Consider the following 6,000-nt stretch of genomic DNA (forward strand, 5'->3'; position numbering starts at 1 on the left):
ATCACTTAGGCTGCTTTCATCTTCAGGTTCATTATAACCTTTGTCGGCATAGCTCCATAGTCCATATGACCTTAGCATCGTCTTCATTTTAATTTTCCAAAAATCATAACTTTCTCCCCCAAAAGTTGGAATGGGAAAATTCACATTGTTATTGGCCATTATATATTATGTTGTGTTTGGGATAATATGTGTATGATATTATAGGAAGGCTATGGGTATTGTGGCTCTTGATACCAAATGTTGGAAATAGAAGTGGAAGTAGCTAGTGGTGGGTTGAAATTGTAAGTATTATTGCATGGGAAATTTCCTACAAATGCATGGCAATTTCTAGTATTTATAGTGGTATATGTCGGTTTACTTGCTCCACCGACATACTACACCTAACTTTCTAGCTTCCTCTAGATTACTCTTTGACTTAATTTCTTACATACACTAGATTTCTCTAGATATTTATGACACTAGGCTTATTCTACAATTATCTAGCTAATTATAGATATTTACTAAGATTTTTCTAGATTACAATTTTTAACAAAAGCAACATATTGTAAACATGTTATATTACTCCATACATGATGATTATGTGGTGTACAAGAATCGGTTAATAGAGATGATTGAAAATTTGACCTTTCAACTAAATTCCACACGACCTTGGAATAATGTATATAGTTATTGATGAATTTAAATAAAGGCTATAATACAAAATACTTGTCCTTTGTTGGAAGCTCTAATTCTCAATTTAAATAGTACCTCCAGTTCGTATTATATGCAATTTTGGAATTTTTTATATCTCACAAATAATCCACCAAAGTCGCATATAATATGAACCAGAGGTAGTACTCAATATGTCAAAAAAAATATATCGAATGAATTAATTAAGATTTTACATAAAATTACATTTTACAATTACAAAGAGGTTAAAAAATAAATAAAGGTCCCCACTACATTTGACTACTGTGATAAACGGCTCAAACCAACAAGTCTATAAATTTTCTAGCAGTTGCCATAAATTGAATTCATCAAATGGGACAAGCTGATAAGCTCCTAGAGGAAGAAGAAACTGATTTTCATTTGTAGAAATAGTTTAAATTAATTAGTTAATTAATGGGATATTATCAATGGTACAGCCGTGGTATTGACTTTTATCAATGATACACCTGTGTTTTTATTATTTATCAACGGTACACCTGTCGTTTGGACTTTTCTCACTAATACACCTATTCCATTTGAAAAGTTAAAAAACCGTTAAAAATTTTATTTTTTTTTTTAAAATCTAAATTATTCTAAATTTTTTTTTTAAAAAAAATAACCCAGCCTCCCTCCCCACCCCCTCCTCCCCGTCACCATCGGTCCCCCTCCCCCCTAGCCAGCGGCCGACGCCTAGAGGGTCGCCCGGCGCCGGCCACCCCACCTACGCCTCCCTTTCCCCCATTAAGGCAGCCTACCACCCTCCATTTCCCCTTTTTTCGTTTCCCGACCCCAATCCCAAAACCACCCCTAACCACCGTTCTCCCGTCGAAAACGCCCCCTTCCTCTCCCCCCTCCCCCAGAAACCTCCCCTCACCTTTCCCCCTCCCTTAATTGACCCCCTATGGATCCTAACCCTAAACCACCACCTTATTGAAACCCTAAAACCGCCGGTGAATTAAGGGAGGGTTAGGGCGTTAGAGTCCTTAAGGGGTCGATTAAGGGGGGGTTTCCGGGGGAGGGGCGGTTTCCGGGGGGAGGTGAAGAGGAGGGGGGCGGTTTCGAGGGGAGGACGACGTTTAGGGGTGGTTTTGGGATGGGGTCCAGGAAACAAAAAGGGGGAAAAGAGGGTGGTGGGTTGCCTTGGTGGAGGAAAGGGGGGTGTGGGTGGGGTCGTCGGCTCTGGGCGCTGGCCGCCGGCTGGGTGGGGGAGGAGGGACTGGTGGCGACGGGGAGCAGGGGTGGGGGATGGGTGGCAGTAGGGTGGGGAGAGGGTGGTTGGTTTTTTTTTTTTTTTTTTTTTAAGTTTTTATAATAATTTTTTATTAATCTTAAATTATTATAAAAGCTTTTCCCTTAAAAAAAAAAATTTAACACTTTTTTAACGGAAGAGGTGTATGAGTGAGACAAAGTCGAAACCACAGGTGCATCTCTGATAATTATTAAAAACACGAGTGTATCATTGATAAAAGTCAAAACTACGGGTGTACTATTGATGAGTAGAAGAAACCCTTTTGTAAAGTTCTTTAAAAATTGAACTGTCTTACTACTAAAGACACTTGTTATATCCTTAGCTTTAGTAGATTATATATAAAGTGTAGATAGTATAACAAATTACATCACTTTCTTTTTAGTTAGTACAACAGAAAGCAAAGTATCTTTCTCGTTTATTTTTTCTGTTGTACATCCAGGATATAACCGTATTTAATTAATTGGAAATCTAACCTCTAATTTTAGATGGCGTGCGTTTGTGGATACCCGGCCACTTGCTTAATTTGTAAAGTTTTCAATATAATATTTATATCTTTAGGTCGTCACTAGGTTAAATCCCGTGCCATGCACGGTAATTTTTAATACTTAATGCTTATCATTAGTTTAACACTATTATTTAATTATAAAAAATTATACATAATTGCAAAATAGGATGAAAGTTCTGTAATTACAAAAAAAATTAAAAATTAAAAATTTATCACACTAAAAAAAATAGAGACAATAATATATACATGACTTATAAAAATAACTATGAATTACATTACAAAGTTATAAACTATTACTGCATATTATTGTATAAAAAAATAATATCTTTGTTTATAGGAAATGAAATATTATTGCATAGTTTGCACAAAAAAAATAAAAAATTATTGCATAGTTTGTATTAAAAACTTCTCTATGAAGCTTTGGCCAAAAAAAAAAAAAAAACACTTTTGGAGAATATTTTTAACCAGGAGATGACATGTGTCATTCCTGGTTTCGACTTTAGTATAAAGTTATTGATTCTCCATTATAACTCTTTAAAGTTTAAACTGTAAATGAAATAAAAGGGTTTAAAACAATTGAATTAGTGATATATATACGATAATTGAGAAGTATATGATATGCAATTCATGATTACTAATTTACCATAGCGATCCATTTCTTATTGACTAGATTAATGCAATGAGTTATTATTGACCAAAGGTACAAAATTTTATTTTTAAAACTCGGCAAGTTGTGTTAATTTGAATAAACTGTGAAGAAAAAACTATTTTGTGCCAAAAATATAAAATTTGACTTGCTAAACCAAGAAAGTGACCAAATATTTTATAGTAGAGAACTAAATTACAATTATTTATTGTCTTGTGATGAAGAGAACTGATTCGAAAAAGGCTAATTTTATTGAGAGAAACCACCCAATATATTTACATAATACAACATACTCAACCTTTTCTAATTATACTCAAGAACTCAAGCAACCTACCTTTTGAATGTAAAGGTAATGATGCTAAGATTGCTAGCTTGTTTATGAAGTAGTACGTGCTCCTACCTATTGTATTAGAATTGATAGATTAAGGACCACGACAATTAAATGTATTGATTATGGGAGGTATGCAAATTCCACAAGCCAAATTCAAGTAAAAGTTTTGTATATTATGTTACTTTATAAAATTATAACATTGGTTGGTAGTAAAACAAGTAGAAACAATTTACTTTAATAGGAATATAGAGGATAGAATAAATAATGTCTAGAGAGTCACATTTTCTTAATGCACCTGGTTCTTTGATAATTGATGATTTGAATATCTTATACATCGATCTGAGTCTACATGCGTAATGTGAGTTACATACAAATTTCCAATATACACACATATATATATGAGCGAGTGTGTCATATTATACATACCACCTTGACAAACTCAAGTAGTCGGATGTACTTTCTTATAATTAATCAGTGAATAATGTCCCCCATTATAGCAATACATACACCATCAAACAACCCTTATTAATTTTGACCAGCCACAAAAACTACACATATATAGAGGTTTTAAAATGACAAGAAAACAAAAGAAGTTGTATTGTAGTGAGTATAAATTTAATTGCCAACAAATAGAGTATTGAATTGAGCATTTGAGCACTGCCTTATTTCTCGTGGCTAGTAATGGTAGTAAGTCCAAAAATTCCATAAGAAAATGCGATACAATGTGCAATCTATTGCATTAAAGTTAGCAGTAAGTTGCTGTAATTAAAATCCAAAGTACCTTAAATCACCAAAAGACACGCGTACTTCATACCATCAGTGATCAACCTCAATATTTAAGGTGGCAATTATACACCAAAATATGTAACTTTCCTACAAAATATAAGTTACCATTATTATACGAGTATTTGTTTATTTATAGTATGATACAATCAAATTAATATACGTGATGCACCTTGTCTTGTGGAATGTAGACTGATTATCCTGCCAATTTTCTTAGTTAATCTTGCATGCATGGGAAATGGGCGGAGTTACTTCATATCATCAATACTAACTCTTCTGCATACTACAATGTTAGGGCCTGTTCTGATTGGCTGAACTGAACTGAATATTTTATGAGAGAAAAAAATTAAGAAGTGAAGTGAATTGAACTGAACTGAAAATAATCTGAAGAGAACAAGTGCTTAATGTACTTGTACTTCTATTATATTGCTTTCTTCATCCTACTACAATATAATTGTGTTAGAATATTCCAAACACAAGTTTCAAAAGCCCATGTTGTACAAGTTTAAGCCAAGGAGGCTTGTCACTCTAGTTCAATCCAAATCGAAGAATTAGGAAATTCTAATCCGATCTAATTTGACTAAATTGGATCACTTAAGTTATTTTTCACATGTTTGGATCATATTGGACTAGAAAGTTCCAAAGTTTATAGTAAACTCATTAGTCATTAATGAGCGTGCTCCCAAAAAAGTACTTCATTTGTATCTTACAAATTAAATGTACATTTTCAACCAAATACATTTAAGAGATACTTCGTAGTATTCTATATTTCTATCTACATTTGCGTCACAAGCATTGTTTTTGAGTTATAAAGTTTGAACCCATATTTTACCCCTTTATTATGCTTTACTGAATCATTCTGCTAAGAAAGAGAAGGCATTTGATTATTGGGGATGGAAAGGCTACCTATATTAACTTCAATGCGGCCCATTATATGAGTAGAATAAAAATTCTAAAATTGGAATTTTGGAAATTTTAATACAAAATGTTTATGCCTAAAAATAGAATAGCATGATTGCATAAATAACTTTTTCAATGTGATCCCACTAGGATAATTAGTACCCCGTAGGATGGAGTTGAAGATACGTACCAATTATTAATGTTCACTCTAGCCATTCCACATTTCTTGATCCATCTCCGTCCCCCACTAAGTACAGTGAGCTAGTAAGAATTATACGGAGTACTCCGTTTTCACTATCTTCAAGTTATAGGATTGACAATTATTATCTTAGACACTTTAGAAATGGAGATTCTCTTATCCTTTTACCCTTTTTTTTACCTACAAAATAAAATTTATACTGCAAATAATATGAAACTATTTATGTTTATTATAGTTGTTATTATCTTTAAAATGTAATTGAAATCGGCTCAATTTGTTTGTCATGTTGCTAGATGGTCAATGAAGCGCCGTAAATGTCCTATAGGCCTAATTGAAATACTTGTACTAGTTTATTTTATTCTCAATGAGCTTAATCCACTTGCCAAACCAATCTAATTGAACTTGTTTATATATAAAAGATAGTTGTTCATTGAGAATGGAGACAAATTATGCATCAAAAATCTAAATATACAACAATACTCCGTAGTAATTAAGCAGCTTTAGTTGGTATATTATTATACATGTAAATATGTAATAATATTAAATTAACAAGTACGTACCATTCCACATTTTACGGATCATCTATAATTTGTTGACTAGCTAGGAATATTAACTTCATGCCAACATTTTATCAAGTATTTTTTGTTCGGTTACTCCCTCTAGTCTCTAATGTTTGACGGTAAACGAGATATTCTAATAA

The sequence above is a fragment of the Chenopodium album genome, chromosome 7, assembly GCF_948465745.1.
Source record: "Chenopodium album chromosome 7, dcCheAlbu1.1, whole genome shotgun sequence".
NCBI classification, from domain to species: Eukaryota; Viridiplantae; Streptophyta; class Magnoliopsida; order Caryophyllales; family Amaranthaceae; genus Chenopodium; species Chenopodium album.